The following is a 25,308-nucleotide window of genomic DNA, read 5'->3' on the forward strand; positions in this document are numbered from 1 at the left end:
TTACTAAATGGTTTAATTATTTGGAAAGCTGACTCAACAAACTATATTTTCTATGTTGAAAGGAAGTCTAATTTAGACAATTGATAGGTCAAAAATATAGAAAAATAATATCCTAATTCTGTCAAAATGCTAAGCTGCCACACTTTGATTTAGTCAAAGTTTGTTTCCTTAACTTTAGGGATGTCTCCAACTCTTTTAGAATTTGAAAGGCTACGAAATATAATCTCTTTAGAGGGCATTTTCAGTTTATTTACAACCACCCAGAGAGAGAAATATTGAGAAAGGGAGAAGAAGAAGAAAGGGGCAGAATTCTGAGCTCATAGAGATGGAGTCTTCATCATCAATGGAGGCTTACACCTTGCACATGAGAGGCTAACTCCCTTCCTAGGGATTTGATGTAACCCTTGCCAAGTAAATATGTCTTGATTGTATCAAAATTTGGGGAACTTTGCATATTTGTGCCAAGTTGTATAATCTAGAAATTACACTTTGATGTATTTGTGCTTCATTCTTATATATAATCTTGTTGAGACTCTTATCTTGTCTTAGAAATTGTTTCTTCATGATTCTGCTACTTACATTCTTAGAGTGACAATAAGGATGAGATTATGCAGTAGTTATATTGGCATGTTAGTTGAGAATTTATATAGATTATACTTAAGGAAGATAGACCATGCTACACCTTTAGATTAATTTAGTTTGGTAGATGGTCCATACCAACTGAAAATAATTTATGATAGATAATTGAATTTCATGTGCTGCAACATACAATTGAAGGACCCTGATAGGCCATGTTTAGGAAAGATGGTTCATACCACAACCTAGTTTAGGTGGATGAACCATGTCAACCATAGATGGGTTATGCTTAGTCCTGAAATGTATGATTTTCTTGAAGATATTGTAGTTGCCTTGCATTTCTACATATCATGATTACATGTATAAGTTGTTCCCCAAGTTAATTGCAATTAGGCATGTTTACAAGGCTTGTGGTGAAGTCATTTCCCTAACCCTTATCTTTATTATCTCATTTATTTGCAATCAAAATTCTGTTTTAGTAATTTAAGTTAAATTCAGTTTATGTATGTGACAAACAAAACAATCCATCAACTATATTTCACAAATCAAACTGGGAATTAATCTTACAATCTTGATTGTCATGAGCTAGCATTCCTTGTGGTTCGACAAACCCTTATAATAGCCCTATTATACATTCATATGTGCCATTACAAGTGGTGATTTTAATTGATAAAAAAATTATTCGCATCACTAAACTGAACATGTAATTGAAAGTAATAATTAGTCATGCGTGAAACTTACTAAAACAAATAAAAAATAAAAAATAAAAATAAAAAAACCCTCTACTACCATGAAGGATTGGAATGTAAAATTCACAGAGGTCTACCTGTATAAAAGCTAGTACCAGCATTGCTTACTTTCTTAAGAAAATTTTCAAAGTAGCTCATTTCTTACCTTCATGTAGATGTCAATATCAGGATCAGGCTTAATATTTGTTGCTTTCTCTCATCTTGATAACTCTGCTAGCATGTCTGCATTTATTTTCGAAAAGAATAATTAACATTCCTAATCTTGCTAAAATTTGAAAGTCTACATTTAGAAGCAAAAAAGAAAAATAAAATAAAATAAACAATTTGTTAACTAACCATATCGGTCTCCAATCCGCTGACATCTAGCAGAGAATGCCAAGGTTTCTCTTACAGTCATTTCTTCTATATGGACATCATTTTGACTGATATAGGCTGTAGTTCTCTGGGGTACAAACTCATGCATGCCATGACCATTGTAAGTCACCCTTCCAGAAAACTAGTGTTGTTCAAAACGACAAATTTTAGTTTTACTTTCTCATTGAAATTTAAAATAGTAATTAGATGAATATGTTTATAACCTAGAATTGAGAACACATGAAAGAATTAATCCAGTGAGATTTCTTTAATTACCTTTAGTTCAGGATCAAGTTTTCCAGCTAAAGCTAACGACAGTGTGGTCTTACCGGAACTAGGAGGACCTAAGAGCAATGTCATTCTACCAAAACCACATTAACAATCAACATGAGAAATGATACCCCACATCTAATCAGAATTCGATCATTTCACAAATAGGACTGTAAAATTTTTTATTTTTCCCATTTTTTATTTTCTGGGATTTTTTTTAAAATTTTTCGGGGTATTTTCATTTCATCTAGTTTTGCGTGTTAGACACCGTGGGATGTGCCGGGTGTGTTGTAAGGGTTGATTGGAGCATTTCCTTGAGTTTCGGATTCTTGGAAATCCATTGGTTGCCATTTCGGAATTTTTCTAGTTTTTTGGATCGGGAGGTCCCAGGTGGGATCCGCTATTGGGGTCGTTGTGTACGGAGGTAGTATTTTGGGTCCATTGCATTTCATATATTATTATTTGATGTACAATTGTGTGGGTAAATGTTTAATTAGGTGGTTGTATTATATCAGTGTATATATATAATAATGTTAAATATATTATTTTGTCACGTGGGACCCGCCAGTGATCATAGTCATTTGTAATGACTAAATGGCCAATTACTAACCCTTCTTTTCTCATCTCCCACCATGCCAGTTTCTCTCCTCTGTATTTCTTTTCTTTTCTTTTCTTTTCTTTTCTTCCACCATAAAAGCTTAGATTTAAGCTTTACCACTTTGAATTAGACTTTGCCACTAAAGGAAAAGTCGACGAGCGCGTCAAGACCATTATTTTGATCCGGGCAATTTCTAGTTTGAAGTACTTTTGAAATTTCAAATTTTGAGACTTTTTGGGGCTTTCTTTAATTGGTTGAGGTAGGGGTTTCTAATACTCACAATCTTTGATTTTTGTGAATTATCCCTTATGAATTTTGTTATTGGCATGCTTAATTTTGTGTATTTATTTTGTTCTTGGCAATTATGGTTAAATGCATAAGATGTGTTAAATGTGCTTCATGGATTAATTGTGTTGCTATATGTGTTTTTATTTGAAATTTGTGAAAGAGCATACTTAGTATTAAATTGTTGTATGCCCTATATTCTCAATTGCCAAGAAATTAAAATATAATTGTGCAAAATTAATGCTTTTAAATTCTTTCAAATATGCAAGTATGATGTAGATGAATACATGGAATCTTATTATTGAATTGGTATTTGGAAGCATAAGGCATCCATGCATTCATTGGGAAAGGAAAAAGGGGAGAATTGATTTAAAAACAAATGAAAATTATTTGGAGAAAATGTTTTTTTAAAAAAAAAAAAAAACAAAAAAAAAAAAATGATTCGCGAAAACCTGGACGCCTAGGAGTCACCTAGTGGTCCATGGCGTTAGTGTGGTCTTGAGGAGACTAGGGAGAGACCTTGGCGTGGTTGAGCTACCTAGGCCCATTAATGACGCCTTGGAGTTGCCATGTCGTCGGGGATAGTTAGCCAATCCTCCTCTCGTGATGCCTTGGAGTCGTTATAGGTCGGATTGCACTGACGGTTTGGAAAGGTGAAATGGTATTGTTTCAGAAACGGGGAGCGACATTGCATGACATTGCACTTCATCGGTAGGGATAGCAAAATCCCCATACCTGGCGGGTCCCCGCCCCACCCCTCCCTGTTTATGGCGAGTTTGGGATTCATTTATGTATATGGGGAAGGAATGGGGATTATATTTAAAACCCCGGTAGGGGATGGGGCGGGGACGGGGGAGGGTAACCCCGCCCCATTTGTAGTGCATTTTTACAAAATTGTCCTTACATCTTATAAAATATTACTAAATTACATAACTATATATATAATATATTCACTTCTGAAAGTGAAACCCTAGATCTATTCACTCGCAGTATAGAGAAAAAACATAGTCGTTGTGCATCAAACATCTAATCATGTTTTAAATTGCTATAATTATGTTGAAGTTTTATTAAGTTATTATGTTAAAAATATTATAGCTGTGATAATTTTGTTAAAGGTGAATTGGAATTTAAAAAATGTTATGCGGGGCGGGGCGGGGCGGGGCGGGGTGGGGATGGGGGAGGGGGTTGAAAATTAAATGGGTATAGAGGCGAGGATGGGGGTAAACAATTTAACCAGAGATTGGGATGGGGAATGAGATCCCCGCCCCACCCCGCCCTATTGCCATCCCTATTCATCGGCATATGTTGTTTACTTGGTGGTCGAATGACTTAAATACATTTTTGTTGTTGTATTGTTGCCTTGCTTCTTTCCCAAGGCATGATTCCGTTTACTTGTACTCTATTCTTTGTGTGGATTCATGAGGTCATAAGAGATGTGTTTTAGACACTTCCTACTAAGCAGTTGGGTCAGCCCATTACTTTAATATTTTTAGGACACGGGAAAGAGGTGACGGACGACAATCCACCACAAGTTTAGATGAGATTGGAGATCTATATTTTGCTATCTTTTGTATTAGAACTTTAATATTTTGTAAATATAATCTTAACTATTTTGTAGAACTTTAGTATAATTTGTATAATGTTGTAAATTATGGACTTTTAAATTTAGCTATATATCATGGACTGTAACTTGAGGTAATTAAAGTGTGTTCCTTGTGAAAGATTATAGGACTAGGTAGTGGACTGGTGTTTCCATGTTTTGAATGAACTGGACGAACAGGACTATTTTAATATTTACGTTGTTACAATGGGCCTGTAACGACCCTGGTTTTTTAGGCCAGCGTGTCCTGTGATGAACCGTAAGGATGATCCGATAATGGATCCGAAATGCGGAAACGAAAATAGAAAACAAGATTCTAAGAAGTCAAAGTGACCTTCTATGAGGTCATGGAACTCAATGAGAACTGATACGGAAGCAAAAGATCAAAAATATGACAAATAAGCCCCCAGGGGCAAAATAATCATTTTAAAAAAATGTGAATTTGGGTCCCACTGGGAACACCGCTGGAAAGACAACAAAAAAATAATGAGGATGGACTCAAGAATCGCATGATTCGGAGTCCGGACGAAGGAGAAATGGCCTGACAAAGAAAAACGAGCACTTAAGGCTAAAAGGGTAAACTGGTAAGTATTCAAGAAGATCTAGGTGCAACTGAGCACACCGTTGGAAAGACAACGAAAAATTAGTCAAGTTAAAAAAAAATTTCACTCGATTTGGAGTCCGGACGAAGGAAAAACGAGGGTTTGAAGTTGAGACGTCGTGGCGGTCCGACGAAGGCCATGGCGCACACGGCGCCCATGCACGAGCCCACCGGCGCCCATGCCGGCACCCGATGGCATGCACATGCTGACAGCAAGAGAAAAAAAATGAGCTACCAGAACTGAGGCTTGAAACGGAGGTCAAGACGAGTTTTTCTAGAAAAACACGAAGAAGAAACCCCCTCTAAAATCGAGTTTTCTACATCACTAGTGAGAGAATTAAAAAAAAAAAAAAAAAAAAAAAAAAAAAAAAAAAAAAAAAAAAAAACTCACTGTAAAATGCCCAAAATGCCCCTAAATCAGAACTGGTCAAGATAGGCAAAAAGCTGCTAAAATGCAAACTGGAAGCTGAAACTTCATGTGGGATTTTCAGTACCAAGACGACATTTTCTAGAAAAACACGAAGAAGAAACACCCCCTAAAATCACATTTTCAATTCGACCATGTTAAAAGAAGAAATTAAAACTGATGTGAAAGGTCTAGAATGCCCCTAGATTAGATTATGCAACAAAATTTCAAAATGAGTCCATAGGAGGCTCATTTCACCAAAGAAGAAGGTTTGCCCGGAAATGACCATGCACGTAAACGTAACTTACCTATTTGGACGCGCTACAATAGTCCACAGCTTAAAAATACCACTGCTACAAAATCCGACCCCCCAATGGGCAAAAAGGCAAAAATGGAACTTGGAATGAAAACTCGGGTCCAAAAATACAAAACGGGGTCAAATGACCGTTCGGCCCTTGGCCACACTTCAAACATGATTTATAAGACCCTATGAAAGAATGAAAACGGAATTCCCACACCCAATGCAACCATGGGGAGACAATGACTTGGCGTTTTTCAATATTTTCATAATATTTCATGAAGTTAAAAGTTACATAAGATATAAATTAGATGTCATTGGCCTATGGCCTTATCTCATACATGTCAAATACATTGTAAAGAGTGTACTTATGTACACATTACAAAAATAGAATCACATTTACACATTTTGACATATAAAGCTATAAATTGCATTTCAAGCCAACATTTACATGAAATGAGAACTTCAAGTCTACAAATCATCCAAGCATGATGTGAATCCCAAATCTTGATCCCGGTACCTGAAAAATGTCCCCACTACGTGGGTGAGTAACATAAAGCTACTCGTAGGAGATGAGCATGCATCGACCTAGCATTTTACAATTATATCACCTTAAGGTGAAACATGTCAAAGGGACTCATGCCACCTAACGTCTATATCAAAATGAGACTCAGGGAGCATCTTATGCTACTCGTACAATTTAAAGTGAACAACGGCATACAAGTATACATGCTCAAGTATACTAAATAATGTTAAACACGTTATACAACATACAAGCATACATTTCCAAGTATACTAAACCACATTAAGACAAGTCATGCAATGTCTAAGCATATTTACACAAGTATGCATTTTATATGAAAATCTCGTAAATCAAATATACGAACACAAGTATACTAAGCTAAAAGAGATACGCCAAAAACAAGTATACACGGCACACGCACACTAAATAAAATCTACACTCACAGAGCAAGCATACAAGTTCAAGTACACTATATGAGATCTAATGCACAAAACAAGTATACAGTTTCAAGTATACTAAGTAAGATTCAAATATCCAAAGCAAGCATTAATTCTCAAGCTATAAGTAATCCATGATTAACAACTTGAAATTGAATGCGAAATCAAAGTAGAAAGACTAGGACATGTGGTCACTAGATCAAGCAATTGTTTCCGGGTAATTACGACCCACAAGGCACTACCTAGTGCGCACATGTATAAGTTATTCCGGGTAATTACGACCCACAAGGTACTACCTAGTGTGCACTTATGACTTAAAAGACTCTTGTCTCCGCACTAAAGCCAAACCCTAGACATCACATGAAATATATCCTTACAAGCTTTCCAAAATCAATAAGTCCAAAACTTATACAAAAATCAATAAGTTCGACCAAACTTATACCAAATCCACTAATGCATAAAGCCATCTTCCATACACAAATAAGGTTGAACCCACACAAACCATGTCCTATAATTCAAGTCTAGATAACATATGACATGTCAAGCCTCCAATATGCAATTTATATACCAAAACAAGAATATTTTACAACAATTGAACCACATTACCACACTAAGCCAAAAGTACTAGATAAGTCCCAATTTAATAACTAGCTTCCAAGGTAAACAATTGTAATATTCTAACAAACTATACACCCACACAAGATATATCTAAACAAGCTATGCAAGTCAATGATATTCTATATCATGTTAAGTCCAATTACCATTTCAAGATGCCTCAAGTACTAATTCTACATCAAATTTGTAATATGCTCACAAGGTGATTAAACGGACTACGTTTCAAGGGATTAATAACCTATTACCTCCGATATCAATTTAAGTGACCAACACACTTAAAATAAAATTAATTAAGCTCATTAATTAATTTTTCTCTAGATTTTCAAACATATCCAAATGTCATCAATTTAATATATGTTAAAGAACTCACCAAGGCCTACTTTAATATCACATTACAAGTTGATTCCATGCTTGATACAACTAGGTGAATTAAACTTTCACAAAAGATAAATATTAAATAAAATTTGCAATTCTTATTCAAATAACCCCAATTTAATATATATCAACCACCATACCAAGGCCTAAATTTCTAGCATGCCACAATTTAATTCTAAGTTGCCTAGCATCATGAGAATTAAATCTTAAACAAAGAAAATAATTAAATTAAATTCTATAACTTCAACAAGGCATGCTCACAAGTTGTATATGATCATAAAACAATCAATACAACATTAATATAACCCTAAAACATCCCCTACCTCAATTTGAGATAAAAATCCCAAATCCCCACCGAATTGAAACGGCTCTGAATCCGACGAAACTCCTAGGTTTTGTCGGGGACAACACGATCTAAATGAATCCCCAAGAAGCCCCATGAAAATCCAAACTTGACCTCAATCCCAAACTCGAAATTTGGTAAGAAATGGTTTCTAATAAGGGGTAATGGTGCGCGTAGTCAACACGAACACAAAACGTAAAGGCACTTCAACTTTTTAACAAATGAATGAAGTTCAAAAGAGGATAGAGGTGGTGGCAGCCTCCCTTGGGCTGCCATGGGAGCTCTGGTCGTGCAAGGTGAGTGGGGAAGATGAAAAATGAAATATTTCACCCACCTTTTAAAGAAATCTCAAAAAGTGCCCCGAACGGGCCCCGCCGAGTCCGGAAAAGTGGAATTTGAGCAAACGAGCTCAAATGGCAAAACTCTGTGAACAAAAAAGATTCAAAATGAGAAAATATGAACAACGGAAGAAACAGCGTCAAAAATTGAGTTCCGAGCAGAGAGATATACCCTGAACAAGTTCGGCGACAACCGGGGCCAAAAACCCTAAAACTGAAGAACAATGACCAGAAGGAAATTCCAATAATTCACGAGTCGACGAAAAGTGAAAATGAATCCTGTACAAGGATCCAGGCTCCAGATGAAGTATTTTACAACAACTTTCATTAATTGCAAAATAGACCCTCCAAAAAGGGTTAATTGCACTAATGCCCCAGAATGAAAATATCTTCCAAAAATATTTTCTTAAAAACCCCTGAAATAAAATATCTTCAAAAGATATTTACGAAAAACACCCCAAGAAAAGAAAATAATTCCAAAGAACTTTGCATCCATGCCCCTATGGACACTAGAAGCAACCAGAGTACTTTTTTGGAAAAGTAAAGATACGTATTTCATGAAAACCACTTAGAATAAAGACACGTGAAGTCAAAAACTAACTCCAAACACAAGGAGAGAGGTTACGCCAACAAAGTGACAAGCGGGGAAAAGACAAAATAGGAAAAAGGACGAAATAGGGAAAAGGACGAAAAGTGAATAATGTCGAAAAACGAAAAATGTAGAAATAACTCGGTCCTCAAAGGAAGTTGTCAATCCAAATAAAAGAGTCTCAGAAACCATTTCCGAGCACTCGAGACGACATTAAGCGACGAGAAACCGAACTCAGAAAAGAAATTTCAACAAAAAAAGTTCATCCGTAAAATTCTGAGGAAAAAGGAAAGGAAGGAAATGACCGGGTGTTTACAGGGCCAGTGGCCTAGCGGTATCAGCCTCTTACTTCCCAAAGGGAGGTTAGAGGTTCAAATCTTAGAAAAGACAAGTGTGTGTGAGTACCAACTAGGAAAAAAAAAATTGTACGTTGTTGAATTTGGGAATGTTTTATAGTATTTGCATTATGCGTTGAGATAGGATAGATTAGTTTCAAGGCCAAGTGCGGCCATTACATTTTATATACATTTCAGCAAGTTATAGTAGGACTTTTTTTGTAGAGGTCATGCTGAATTTTTAGTACAGTCGACTGGTATGTTTTTGGGTTGTTACAAATTTAGTATTAGAGTGGTGGTTTGAATACTATTAGGACGACGAGTAGAGGCCTACCTAGGATTACATTGGGAAGTTGAATTGCATGTTTATATGCTTATGTGCTTAGGTGTTTAAATTGTTTAAAAAATATGTCTAACTTCTTAATTGTTTAACTGCTTATATGATTATGTGCTAAGTGTTTAAAGTTGATGTATATAATTATCATGATTATGTTAATCATTAGTTGGGTATTTCGAGAGTATGCAAGGTGTTTATGTGTTTCCATTCTTGTCAAGCCATTCATGTGAGGACTCCGTTCTCGTGCGTATTTTAGTGTCATCGTTTTGACTCGTTTCCTTTTTCTTATAGCGTCATGCCTCCAAGAAGGGATCCAGGGGAGAGTTCTAGCTCCAATCCCACGAAGAGGATGTCTTGTTGCATGATTTGGTCCCACCAAGAGGAGGACAAGCGAGGGGGATTGTTGAGCTGCCTACTCAAGTGGGCGAGATGGGGTTTTCATGGGAAAGGTATGACCTTAGGAGGTTGGTGTTTGTGACTTAGGTTACGGTTTGGTGCGAAGGTTCTTTTCGAACTGGTTTGTGATAGGTGTGATGGATGTTGCTAGAGTCATGAGTGTAGTCTATAGGTATAGGTTATAAACGTGTATTCTGGGTATTCTAGTACGGTCCACGGAAGCGTGGTGGCTCTGACTGTTGAGGGGATTTGTTGGACTCTATAAGTCTATGATGGCATGGGCATTGACTAGAGTCATGCTAGTGCTGGTGATCGACAGTTAAAGGTGGTTCATTTTGTGATCTTGTTAGAGTTGTTTTAAAAAACTGGTTTGTCGAGGATTAATTCCCATTTTGGATAGCTACAGGAGCGTGTTACAGTTATAGGTTGTCACGGTTGTCGAGAGAGTCCCGAGGTAGGTATGGTGGTCAGTTTTAGCTGTATAGTGCAGGATTGCATGATAAGGTAGGTAATATGGGGTCATTTAAGTACTTGGTCATTTGCGGATGAAGTGATAGATGATGGATACTATATTACTAAATGGATTATGTTTTGAAAATTGAAAGCTGTGTATTGGGGTTATATTTCATATTGCTTCTAGAGTATTGGGAAGTGGTACTTGTTATTTGAGGATCCGAAGAGATAGACTGATGATTAGAATGTTTGGGATAAGGGTGACTTCATAGGTTTAGCTGGTAGCCCCATTTGACTTTTTTCGGGGCCAAGAGTGTTCTGAGGAACGGTGAAGAAGGAAGGTGATGGCGTTGACGCTAAGGCGTAAGGTTTCTTCGACTGAGTATGTAGGTTGTCTTGGGAGGAATGGTCGGAGTAACCAATTAAGTGTTAGTAACTGATTGTGCTGTAGATGGTTTTGAGAAAACAGTTGGGTGTTGAGCATTCTGGTTTTGTGCTCATTTTTTTTCCTTGGAGATTTGTTGGTATGGCATTACCGTATAGAGGTTCTTTTCTAATGGTAAGAAGTGGTTACTGTCGTAAGTATCGAGAATGAGGCATACTTTCTTGTTGGGATAGTGTTACCCTAGGGATGCTTGTGGGGAGATCGCTTGGCAATAACATGTTGAGTCGGTGGGACGTGAGTTAGAGTTGTTATTCGAGGATGATGGTAGTAGAGGTGTTATGGCATGATGTTTAGTACCGATGAGCAGAATGGTTTAAGGTATGAATCGAGGATGGTTTAGTGATTATGAGTTGTTTGTTGTGTGTTGTCAAGTAAGTGATGGGATTGTGCGCCAATTGAAGCGATTACGAGCAGTTTAGTCTTTAAAGTCAGTAAGGATGATGTTGCCAGATAGGCACCTTTTTCTTTTGATGAGTTAGTGGGTTGCTATGACTGAGGTCATGAGTCTTGTGTGCATGCCGTTCGAGGCAGTGTTGCCTGTAAAGGTAGAGATAGAATGGATGGTCAAATGTTATCGTTTAGTATAGATGTTGTCATTTGGGAATGACTGGTTGTAGATGGAGCGGGACGCGTTGTCCGAAGGGCTGTGATTTTTTTTAGTGATAGTATGTTGTGAGCATTAGTACTCTTGTCTGATGGTTATGTTGTGAGTTATATCCTAGTACTCGATGAATAGGTGGTGTGAATCTGATTTGTTTTGTCTAGTATGGGTATCACGGTATAGCGTTTGCGAGGTTTTGGTATTGATAGCGTATAACGGTTCGTTAGTGACGAGATCGCCTAGAATTGAGTTCATAGTTCTGTACGGGTATCCAGTTGGTTTTTCTCTTTGTGTGTAAGGAGTTCAGTTCTTCTCAGGTGAGATTAGGTGTTTATAATTAGACGATTGGTGAGTGGCGTGTGACAAGGTGTCAAGTGCATTCAGGTACGAGTCATTAGTCTCTTGTGAGAGCGGGGTTCGTTACCCTTTTAGTTTCTTTTAGTCCTGGCAAGGACATTGTTTGTCACAAGTCTTGTCCTTTATTTAGGAGTTGTGCGCGTTTGCGGATGGGCAGACCTGTGTGTGGTTTGTTATGCTGTTAGAGTTTACTGGTAAAGGTTTAGTTGTATTGGTCAACTCATTCCCACGGAAGGAGATAAAGTCTTTGGTTTTAGTGGTGCTTGTTCCAAGAGTGGTTCTGACTGGTGGTGTGTGAGGCACGAGTTGCCAAATATGGATTGTGTGTTTTCGGTGTCTGGTACTAACGGTGAGGGCTAGGGGATGTATCGTGAATTGTACGTTTGAGGATGATTAGGTGATGTGATGTGAGTCATGTACTTGGGTGATTTTATAGACATTTGATTTGAGCAATTTTTTTAGGACTAGTGTCGGTATCGTCTCAGGATTTTATGATTTGAAATATGACTGTATGATTCCTTTGAAGAGTAATCGTAGTAATTGACTCTGGTTTCGAGATTTCAGGCATGAGATAGCCTTATGAAGTATTTTAATGAGACATGAATTGAATCGAATGATGTTATGATATTGTCTACTTGGTGTGGATGTTATGAGGTGACCGGAGAGCTTTTAGGTTGGTCGATGATTGTGGTATTTTGTGTCATGTTGCTTTTAACTTGTTATGATTAAGGCATGATTGGGATTTTTAGAGAATGTATGTGACTGTATAGTCATTGTCGTTACGTAAAGTGATGGATTAATAGTGAGTGGATCTCATGGTTGTCTTGTGGACTGTGTGAGACTGTGTTTGAGGTTTGAACCTGAGGATAGGAACGATGTTTGTGTTGAGACAGGATCGATGATGAGAATGGACTGGCCAACTATCTTTCCTGAATCAGTCCCTCTTTAATACAATGTGGGGTCAAAGGTCAATGATTGTCTCGATTTGTTAGGGATAATAAGGGCATTGTATTGCGTGTTATGTTGGTGTGACAGTGTGGAAATGGGAAGTTTCTCTCGGGTGACAAGGTGTGTTAGGTAGGACTAAGAGTCCGATAAAGTTTGTCTTGTACGCTTTATTGATTTGGTGTTATATGATTATATAGTCGTTGGGAGAATCAGTGTTTAGTCATCTTGAAGTTGCTAACTATGATGTTTGCCGTATAGTGTGGTTGTTAGTCGCTGGTGTGGATATGCGATCGTATAGCTATATGTTAGATAGCGAGTGATTGGTCTAACAGGGATGTGTAGATTTGAGTTTGAGCTTAATTGTGAGATGGACGGGGTTCTTAGTCTGGGGTTTTGTGTGTCCTTTAAAGGATGAATGGAGTTTCGATGTTGTCATGTTAGGTAGTCTGATGATCGTTCTTCTTTCGGGTCTTGGAGCCTTTCGTGGCAGTGTAGAGTGGACTGATATCCGTTTTGAGTCGGGTATTGAATCCAGTGCAATTGGATTGATCCAGCCTCAGTTCGATGGATCTCAGCAAGTTCGATCGATCCAAGTCCAAGGTTCGATCGATCGAACTTCCTCCAGTGCGAAAAAGTTAAATTTCCAGCTTATTCAATCCGTCCTCTATCCAATCATTAGAGAATATTCTTTGCACGACCCCAGCCCATTTTGTGTGTCACTTGACTTACCTATAAAAGGAATATGATGCACTTTTTGAGACATATACAATTCTAGGGTTTATTCTCTTGGAGAGCAAGCTTAAAGGAGGAGGAGCCTGGAGACACCATTGGAGACTCTTCATCATCCCAGGGAGCAGATTTCTTCCATGGAGTTAGCCCTTGAGGGTTGGAGTAACATCACCATGAGTGGCTAAACATCCTCTTGGGGCTAGAGTTAGCCCCAAGCATGCTTTCTATATCTTAATCTTGTGTATTATTGAGGGATTAATATTGTAATTAATGTTTTGACACTTTGATATATATAGATCTTGTTTATTCAATGATTTATGTGGTTTAATGCTTTCAATTGATCATTTCATTCTATCTATATGTCTTATGTATGCTAGAATAGATGTTCATGTGCTTGTCTCTAGATTTTGTGTTATTGATGCATGTCTATGTGTATTGATGCTATAGATTTAGAGATTGTCAAAACATAGTGCTTAATGGAATGCTCTTGTGATTTTCTTAATGGTTCATACTTATTCCTTGATGGATTGTGCCTCTCCCCTAGTTTATTTTCATGCTAGTAGTGTAGATGTAGTGCAGTTGTAGTGTAGCGTTAAATGGGAGGACAATCTATGCTTGTTGTTTGACGATCCAAGCTTTTGAATGCAAGTAGCATATGTCTCTAACCTTGTGTTATATTTGGATTGTGAGCTTAATGAAAGGATTAATGACTTGTTTTGATCTATTGTGCCTTTCACATGTTGTTTAGACAATATATGCTTCATTGCTTAGATATATTGTGCCTTTCGCATGATGTTTAGACAATACATGCTTAACTAGTCATCCTTGTTTGTTGAATCAACCAAACACACACACACACCAATATTGCAACACACCATTTGCCCTCATTAGTCACTTGGCAATGGTATAGAAATGCATTGCTTGGTGGTGATCTCTAAACCCCAAGATCTCTCTCTCTCTCTTATATTTACTCTTAATTGCATTCTTTTTTTATCACTTAGTTTAATTTAGTTGCTCTTTAGTCTAATCAACCAACCAACCAATTGTTTGATCACTCGACCTAGTAGCCCTAATAGCGATTCCACGACCTTATTCGATCCTCACAATCCCTTGGGACGATCCCTACTCGCCCTAACTATATTTATAGTGAAGGTAGTAGTGGCTTTTATAAATATAAAACTCTTGGCCTTTGCCTTAATGCACACACTACAAGCTTGATGGTTGTGGTGCGACATACCGGTCCCACCAGTTTTTAGCGCCGTTGCCAGGGATTGATTGATTTGATTTGGTAACGTCGGATTTGTGGAATCGATTAGGATTAGTACTCTTTTGATCATGTCTTTACTTTATTTTTATTTTTCTTTTTGGTTACTTATTGTGTTATTCTTACTTGACTAGGTATATTGTTGGGAGGAAGCAAGCAAAGGAGCATTCAGGCAAAGTAAAGAAAGTAAAAAGCTAAAAATTTATAATAAAAAAATTGCTAAGCTAAGATTTAAATTTGGAGTTGAAGTGCTAAAGGACCTTTGTGAGACTTTCTTTACTCAATCCCTTAGTTAAATCGTCGGCCCGCGTAGAGGCTTGTTTTTAATTGTTCTTTGCATCATTGTCGTTAAAGCATGGGAGTATGAATTAAGTGTTTGTGGAAGAAGTCTAACTGCATTGTTGTGAAGGCATAGTGTTTGTCATTCTTTGTGCTTATTGTGTTTTGCATTTTGCATGCATGGATGTCGTTCATTGAGACCTACTCTTGTCCCTTTAGATTTACATCTTGAATCCATCGTTAGAAATCCTAGGGGAAGAGGAAGTTCAAGTAGAACCAATCTATCAATGGATGACCATAATGATGATCATGTTGAGGACCTTGGTCACATAGACCAACAAGGTATTCTTCATCATAATGTGCACAATGAGAACATACAAGTACCATTAGGCATGCCTAGGCCATTCATTCACCAACCACCACAACAACAAGGCCAAGTTCCATATGGAACGCCAAGGCCAATGTATGCTCCGCAACTTCCCATCATCAATCAAGGAATTAAAAACCAAGGTGTTCATGTTGCACCTCAAGTAGCTAATCCACCTTTTGCTCTAAGAGACCATTATGTGCCTAATGAGTATAATGCACCTACATGCATCCAATTGCCTCCATTTAGAGCACATCATTATGAAATTAAGCCACAAACCATTCAAATGCTTCCTAACTATCATGGACTTCTAAGTGAAAAACCTTACAAGCATTTGGATGAGTTTCTTGAAGTATGTTCTACCATAAAATATACGGACATGCCGAAAGAGGTTTTAAGACTCAAACTTTTTCCATTCACCTTAAAAGGCAAGGCAAAGTATTGGTTTAACAATCTTAGGCCTTTTTTAATCACTTCTTGGGTAGAAATGTAACAAGAGTTCTTGAAGAAGTACTATCCGGTTTCAAAGACCAATGCCATGAGAACCTCAATTCGAGAATTTTCACATGGGGATGGAGAAACGTTTCATGAGGCATGGGAACGCTTCAATGAGTTGCTTAGGAAGTGTCCATATCATGACATGCCCAAATGGCAATTAGTTCAATATTTCTTTGAGAGCTTATCGGACAATTATAAGGGTATAGTTGATGCTTCCATGGGTGGCTTATATATTGATAGGCTCATGGATGACGTGTGGCGTCTTTACGAGAGTATGAGTGAAAATTCTTTGCATAGAACTGTGACGGCCCTGGTTTTTCAAGCCAGTGCGTCCTGTGATGAACCAAAGATTGACCCGATAACGGATCCAAATGCGGAAATGAAAATAGAAAACAAGAATCTAAGAAGTCAAAGTGACCTTCCATGAGGTCGTGGAACTCAATGAGGACTGATGCGGGAACGAATGATCAGAAAAAGACCGAACAGACCCCCAAGGGCAAAATGGTTATTTCTGAAAATATAAAATTGGGTCCTACGAGCACACCACCAGAAAGACAGCAAAATTTAGTCAAATTAGACCCAAGAAGCACTTGATTCGAAGTCTGGATGAAGAAGATATGAAACTCCAAGGTTTCATAAAAATCACATTTTTGGGTTTGAAATCAATGCAGCAAAGGTACTTCGCAAGGGGTAAAATGGTCTTTTTAGACAAAATTGGATGCAACTGATCATATTGTTAGATAGACCAAGAAAAATTAATGAATCTAAACTCAAGAATCACTTGATTCGGAGTCTGGATGAAAAAGATATGAAACGTCAAAGTTTCAAAAAAAACCAACTTTTGGGTTTAAAATCAATGCGGCAAGCGTATTTGACAAGAGGTAAAATGGTCTTTTCAGATAGAATTGGATGCAACCGTACATACCGTTGTATAGACCAGCAAAAACTAATAAACTTAGACTCAAAAATCACTTGATTTGGAGTCGGGACGAAGAAGATATGAAGTCTCAAAGTTTAAAAAAAATATCAACTTTCCAGGTTCAAAAATCTGGGCAGGAATAGTGTTTTGACAGCAAGCACCATTTGAATTTTTTTCTCGGAACTGAGGCTAAAAACGAATCCCTAAACGAGGTTTTCTGGAAAAACACAAAGAAGAAACCCCCTTAAAATCACATTTTCTACCCAGCTATGTGGAAGGAAAACAAAAAAAAAATGTTACAAAGTCCCTAAAATGCCCCTTGAATAGCATAGGTCAAGAGGGTCCAAAAAAGCTGCTGAAGCTAAAAGGAAGTTCTGCTGTCCAGAACTGAGAGCAGAAACGGGCATGAAGATGACATTTTCTGGAAAAACACGAAAAAGAAACCCCTTCCGAAATCGAGTTTTCTACCCGGCACGTGAAAGAAAATGAAAAAAACACACTATAAGATACCCAAAATGCCCCTAGTTCAGTAAAGGGTCAAAAACTCAGAAAATGCAACTTTGCACCAAGTATGCATTTGGCCCTAAATGCATTTCTAGGTTGAAACGAATGTGCACGCAAGTGTAATAAATGATTCTAAGTGCGTGGGAATGGTCCGCAGCTCCCGAGAAGCCCCGACTCAAAATCTGACCCCCCGACGGCTAAAAATGAGAAAAATGGACTTGAAATGGGAAATTTGAAATCTAAATATATAAAATGGAGTCAAATTACCATTTTGCCCTTGGCCACACTTCAAACATGATTAATAAGACCCTATGAAAGAATAAAAATGGAATTCCCACATCCGATGCAAACATGGTAAGACAATGACTTAGCTTTTTTCAATATTTTCATAATATTTCATGAAGTTAAAAGTTACATGAGGTACAAATTGGATGTCATTGGCCTATGGCCTCATCTCATACATGTCAAATATATTGGAAAGAGTGTACTTATGTACACATTACATAAATAGAATTAAGTTTACACATTTTAACATGTAAAGGTATAAATGGCATTTCAAGCCAACATTTACAATTCAAGCATGATGTGAATCCCAAATCTTGATCCCGGTACCTGAAAAATATCCCCACTACATGGGTGAGTAACATAAAGCTACTCGTAGGAGATGAGCATGCATCGACCTAGCATTTTACAATTATATCACCTTAAGGTCAAATATGTCAAAGGGCTCATGCCACCTAACGTCTATTTCAAAATGAGACTCAGGGATCATCCTAAACTACTCATGCAATTTAAAGTGAACAACGGCACACAAGGATACATGCTCAAGTCTACTAAGCATTGTTAAAACATGCTACACAACATACAAGCATACATTTCCAAGTATACTAAACCATATTAAGACAAGTCATGCAATGTCTAAGCATATGTACACAAGTATACATTTTATATGGAAATCTCGTAAATCAAGTATACGAACACAAGTATACTAAGCTAAAAGAGATACGCCTAAAACAAGTATACACGGCGCAAGCACACTAAATGAAATTTAAACTCATGGAGCAAGTATACAAGTTCAAGTATACTAAATAGGATTCAAATATCTAAAGCAAGCATCAATTCTCAAGCTACAAGTAATCCATGATTAACAACTTGAAATTGAATGCGAAATCAAATAGTGGAAAGACTAGAACATGCGGTCGCTAGACCAAACAAGTGTTTCCGGGCAATTACGACCCACAAGGCACTACCTAGTGCGCACATGCATAAGTTATTCCGGGCAATTACGATCTACAAGGTACTACCTAGTGCGCACTTATGACTTAAAAGACTCTTATTTGCGTACTAGAGCCAAACCCTAGCCATCACGTGAAATATGTCCTTACAAGCTTCCCAAAATCAATAAGTTCAAAACTTATACCAAAATCAATAAGTTAGACCAAACTTATATCAAAATCAATAATGCATAAAACCATCTTCCATGCACAAATAAGGTTGAATCTACACAAACCATGTCCTAGGATTCAAGTCTAAATAGCATATGACATGACAAGTCTCCAATATGCAATTATACACAAAGTAAGAATATTTTACAACAATTGAATCACATTACCATCCTAAGCCACAAGTACTAAATAAGTTTCAATTTAGTAACAAACTTTCAAGATAAACAATTATAATATTCTAACAAGCTATATACCTACACAAGATATATTTAAACAAGCTTTACAAATCAATGATATTCTATATCAGGCTAAGTCCAATTACCATTTTAAGAGGCCCCAAGTACTAATTCTACATCCAATTAGTAATATGCTCACAAGGTAATTAATTTCACTACATTAAAAGGGATTTTCAACCTAGCATGAAAAGTCTCTAGATTTCATATTAATCCCAAATAAACTCAAATTAATATATGTTAAGGGACATAACATAACCTTCACATATATTATACCCAAAATCAATTTAAGTGACTACAACACTTAAAAAATAAAATTAATTAAGCTAATTAATTAATTTTCTCTAGATTTTCAAACATATCTAAATGTCCTCAATTTAATATATGTTGAAGAACTCACCAAGGCCTACTTTAATATCACATTACAAGTTGATTCCATGCTTGATACAACTAGGTGAATTAAACTTTTACAAAAGATAAATATTAAATAAAATTTGCAATTCTTATTCAAATAATCCCAATTTAATATATATCAACCACCATACCAATGCCTAAATTTCTAGCATGCCACAATTTAATTCTAAGTTGCCTAGCATCATGAGAATTAAATCTTAAACAAAGAAAATAATTAAATTAAATTCTATAACTTGAACAAGGCATGCTCATAAGTTGTATATGCTCATATAACAATCAATACAACATTAATATAACCCTAAAACGTCCCCTACCTCAATTTGAGATGAAAATCTCAAAAGCCCACCGAAAAAAAAGTGCTCCGAACCCGACGATACCGAAGGGTTTTGTCGGGGACAACACGATCTACATGAACCCACAAGAAGCCCCATCAAAATCACAAATTGACTTCAAACCTGAACTCAAAATTTGGCCAAAAACAGGTTCTAATAAGGGGGAAAGATGCGCGTGGTCAAGACAAACACAAAACGCAAAGGCACTTCGACTTTTTAACAATGGGAAGAAGGTTCAAATGAAAGAAGAAGGGTGGCAGCCCCCTTGGGCTGCCATAACAGGTTCTGGTCGTGCATGGAGAGGGGAGAAGATAACTTTTAAATTTTAAGTCCCCCTATTTATAGAAAATCTCAAAAAGTGCCCCGAACAGGTCTCGCCGGGTTTGAAAAAGTGAATTTTGAGCAAACACACTCAAACGGAAAAACTCCGTGAACGAAAAAGGTTCAAAATGAGAAAATATGAATAAGGGAAGAAACAACATCAAAAATCGAGTCCCGACCAGAAAGATATGCCCCGAACAAGTTCAGCGGCAACTTGGGCCAGAAACCCTGAAATTGGAGAAAAACGACCATAAGGAATTTCTAAGAGTACACGACTCGATGAAATGTAAAAATCAATCTCGTACGAGAATCCAGGCTCCAGACGAGGTATTTTGCAATAACTTTCATTAATTGCATAATGGCCCCTCCAAAAAGTGAAAACTGCACTAATGACCCAGAATGAAAATATCTTCCAAAAATATTTTCTTAAAAACCCCTGAAATAAAATATCTTCAAAAGATATTTACAAAAAACACCCTAAGAAAAGAAAAAGATTCTGAAAAACTATGCATCCACGCCCTTATGGACACCGGGAGCAACCAAAGTACTTTTCTGCAAAAGTAAAGATACGTATTTTGTGGAAACCACTTAGAATGAAAATACGTGAAGTCAAAAACCAACTCTGAACACAAGGAGTGAGGTTTTGCCAACAAAGTGACAAACTGGGAAAAGACAAAATAAGGAAAAGGACAAAACAGGGAAAAAGACGAAAACTGAATAATGTAAAAAAATGAAAAATGTGAAAATGACTTGGTCCTCAAAGGAAGTTGTCAATCCAAAGGAAAGAGTCTCAGAAATCATTTCTTAGCACTCGAGACGACACTAAACAATGAGAAACCGAACTTAGAAAAGGAATTTCAACGAAAAAAATTCATCTGTAAAATTTTAAGGAAAAAGGAAAGGAAGGAAATGACCGTGTCATTACAAGAACACTATCATCCAAGAATGGTAGGAATTCACAAGGTAGGAAGAGTGTTGGCTTACATCAAGTCGACCATTCAAATGAAATAGCCGTCGAAATGAAGTTTTTAGCTCAAAGGTTTGATCAATTTTTGATTAACCAAAACTCGGCAAACCAAGTATCTTCCTTCCCTAACCATTCTCATCGTGCGTCAAATGAAACATGTATGACTTGTTCTAGTGTTCTTCATTCTACTTCTCATTGTCCTCACGGACAAGTGCAAAATGAACCTAATGAACAAGTCAATGCAGCTTTTGTGAACCAAGGGAACAATCCTTATAGTACTCACTATAATCCAAGTTGGAGGAATCATCCGAATTTCTCTTAGAAAACCAAGGAGAGGGCTCAAACCCTTCCCAAGGCGATTTTCAAGGGAAGTACATTCCACCTCCACTTTAAAACCAAGGATCCCAAGGTTATAGACCTTATCAATCACAAGGGAATCAATTTGCTAATTCTCATTTTCCCAACCAATCTTATTCCCAAGGAAATACTAGAAGTCCCGCCTTTGAAGAAAAAGTTTTGAATGTTTTGGGCACTTTAGAGGCTAACACACAATTGTTTCATTCTCACTCTCAATCTATTACGAAGTTAGAAACCCAAGTAAGGCAAATAGCAAGCACTCTCAATGCAAGAGAGAATGGAAAGATGCCTATTAATGCCCCACCTAAGCAACAATGTGTTGTGGAAACCCATTCCTCATCGGAAGGCCACACCATTGAACGTGTTAATGCGGTGACTACCTTGCGGAGTGGTAGGATTGTGGACAATCAAGTTGAAATGTCCAATGAAGAGAGTGAACCAGTGCAACCTCAAGTTGTCACCCATCCCGTTTCACATCCCATTCCTCCTTCATTGCATATACATGATCTTGTAAATGAGAAAGTTTTAAAAAATGTGTTTGAAAAAGAAGTTTTGAAAAATGATATTGAAAAAGTTTTGTTAAAAAATGATTTGAAACAAAATGATTTAAAAACTTCTTGTGTTGAAGAGAGTTCAAAAGAAAATTCTGAAAAAGTGTTTGAACCAAAAGTTCCATTTCCGGATGCCTTAAAAGGATACATTTCAGAAAACAAGCAAAAGGCAAAAACCAATGAAATCATGGAAATGTTTAGGCAAGTAAAAGTCAATCTTCCACTATTGGATGCAATCAAGCAAATTCCGGCTTATGCCAAATTCTTGAAAGACTTGTGCACCCAAAAACGGAAAAACAAGAGCCAAGCACCAAGAAAAGTGGTTTTGACCGAGCAAGTAAGCTCAATTTTGTAACATAACACTCTTCCAAAGTTTAAGGACCCCGGTTCACCCACTACATCATGCATTATTGGTGATCATATCATTAATAGGGCGCTTCTTGACTTAGGAGCAAGTGTTAACCTTCTTCCATACTCGGTTTATGTCAAATTGGGCCTAGGTGAATTGAAACCGACGTCGGTAGTTTTGCAACTTGCCAACTGATCCATTAAAAAGCCTAGGGGTATAATCGAGGATGTCTTGATTAAGATTGACAAATTCTTCTTTCCCGTTGATTTCGTTGTCATTGACACGGAACCGGTCCCCAATCCTAAGAGCCAAATTCCCATTATCCTTGGTCGTCCCTTCTTGGCACCCGCTAATGCCAACATCAATTGTAGGATGGGGATAATGAAGATCTCATTTGGCCACATGAAGGTGAAGTTGAATATCTTTAATCCCACACCTAATTCATTTGACAAATATGAAGAAGGGGTTAATGTTGTAGATAAATGTCATGATCTTTAATGTCAAGGAAATGAGCTTTTGTGTAAGACCAAAACTTTAAAGGAATCATCTTCAACCTTGCATTCTAAAAGTCTTGTTTCAAATTCTTGCTTTGAAAGGGCATGGAAGCCCAAAGGTTGTGATTACATAGACAAATGATCCAAAGTTTCTTTTGAGCTTAATCCAACAAGTTCATCAAAGAACCATTTGTTGGGTGGAGTTCAAAGCATCTATCACCCCAACAAGGAGGGGATGCATTACAAGATCTTTAATCCGGGCTAAAAGAACCCAACGTCTTGCTAAAGACGTTAAAGACTAGCAAAAGCATTCGTAGGGTTTCAAAACCCTATTCATCCCCCATTTTATCTTAAATTTCGTTTCTTGCAAAGTCTAGATACTTGTTTTTGGTTTATATACATTGAAAGGAACTTTGGTGAGGATTGCATGAGCTTTCATGTCATTATTGAGCATTCTGCATAGTTCGATCGATCAAACTCCATTCTACATCGAACACGTAGAAAAATTTTCGACCTGCAGAAACCTATATCCAAATCACCTCTCTATCCCATCGTTCGAACTAATTCTTAGATCGATCAGGAGACCTTCAATCGATCTAACTTCAAAGTTCGATCGATCTCATGATCCAACACTTAGAGAAATTTTGAGCCTACATCAACCTGCATATTTCACCTCTCTATCTCATCGATCGAAACATTCCAAGATCGATCTGAAGTTCTTTGATCGATCCAACTTTCAAGTTCGATCGATCTTTAAGTTCCAACACTTAGCTAATTTTCTGAACCAAAAATTGGCATATTCTTGCTCTCTGTCTGATCAATCGAACGCTTGTTTCGATCGATCTCAATTCTTCATTTCATTATTTTGACTTTGTTTTGACTTTTCGAATTTTAAAAAATCCAAAAATATTTTCACTTTTATTTTAATTTATTTTCATTTCATTTCATTTTCATTTTATTTTATTTCTCAAAAATATTTCAAAAATACAAAAACATTTTGTTTTAATTATTATTGATTATTCAATTAAAAAAAAAACCTAAAAATATTTTATTCTATTTTTTTTAATTTTATTTTACAATTTTTAATTTAAATTCTAATTTTTAATTTTAGTTTTACATTTTTCAAAAATTTCGAAAATCCAAAAATACTTTGAGGAGAGTTCATCAAAGTTCGATCGATCTCAGTTGAAGTTCGATCGATCGAACTCTGTCGGGAATGTTTTTAAAATAGACCTGGAGGGTCTCAAGATCGATCATTTAGATCGATCCAACCCTCCAAACCCTTGCTTCCCTCATCGCCGCTGCATCCACACTCCATCTCCCCCATCTCTGGTGACATCTCCAGCGAAATCCAAGCTACACTCCCTCTCTCATCTCAGATTTCTCATCCAATCTTCGCATCCACTTCTCTCCCTTCGATTTGAGGTAAGATCCGAGCATCTTATGTTCATTTAAGCTTCAATCTCATCCATAAATGTTTTATATGTTACATCCATGCCATTTTCATGATTGAATCTCCATTTTTGAAGCTTTGAAGCACCAAGTTTCCATGTTTATATATATGTGCATATGCTTCGTATGTATATATATGTTTGGGAGGATAGGCCATGATTGGGTGATAATATTTGATGTTTTGTTATGTTGATGGGCCCACGAACATGTTCGTGTGGGCCCCATGCTTCCAAAGTCACAGATCTATGACTGTTTACATTCGTCGCACAGTTCGATCGACCGAACTTGTACCTCAGATCGATCATGAGAGATCGATCAAACTCATGTCTCAGATCGATCGAAGTGGTGAGATCGATCGAACTTATTTTTGATCGATCCAACTTTTGTGATCGATCTCACTTCTTTTTCTGATCGATCGAACTTCACAGATCTCACACATACACTTCATTCTTCATATCTTATGTTCATGCTATCTTATATTTGCCCAATGCTTATGATATTCCACATTGGATACATTTCATACTTACATTGTTTAGCATGCTTCACATCCTGCCACTTGCATAGATTAATGTCATATCTATTTTGTCTATTTTACTTGACATACATGTTTCTATATTGTGCTTAAAATTTCTTATTCTGGCACTAACTCCCATTACAAGTTTTTCTTTTTCTTTTTTGCAGACCATGATTAAAAGGAAGACCGTTGCCAACAGGCAACACGGGCCTCAGCGCCATATCAGACCGAGGATAGAGGAGCCAGCAGAGCCCTCTCATGCACAGCAGGACCCAGCATAGGCTACCCCACCTCAATCACCATCTTATGAGGCTGAGGATGACCATATGCCATCCACCTCCGCGGCTCATCCTGCATTTACACCATCACCATCTCCACCACATGCTGGCATTGAGTATTCACCAGTACCACGCCAGCCAGCTCAACCAGCTCAGGAGCGTGATAGGCCCGTGCTTAGATATGCGCATATGGCGGTCGACCATGAGTCAGT

General features: G+C 37.2%; 2 pseudogenes; both read right to left on the bottom strand.

The window, feature by feature from the left end:
- Positions 1 to 25,308, bottom strand: part of LOC132304806 (pleiotropic drug resistance protein 1-like) — a 90,909-nt pseudogene that overhangs the window by 57,289 nt on the left and 8,312 nt on the right.
- LOC132305943 (small nucleolar RNA R71) lies at positions 16,012 to 16,110 on the bottom strand (annotated as a pseudogene).

Source organism: Cornus florida, unplaced genomic scaffold (assembly GCF_030987335.1).
Source record: "Cornus florida cultivar Cherokee Brave unplaced genomic scaffold, ASM3098733v1 CherokeeBrave_3.0.0_Hap2_Chr04, whole genome shotgun sequence".
NCBI lineage: Eukaryota > Viridiplantae > Streptophyta > Magnoliopsida > Cornales > Cornaceae > Cornus > Cornus florida.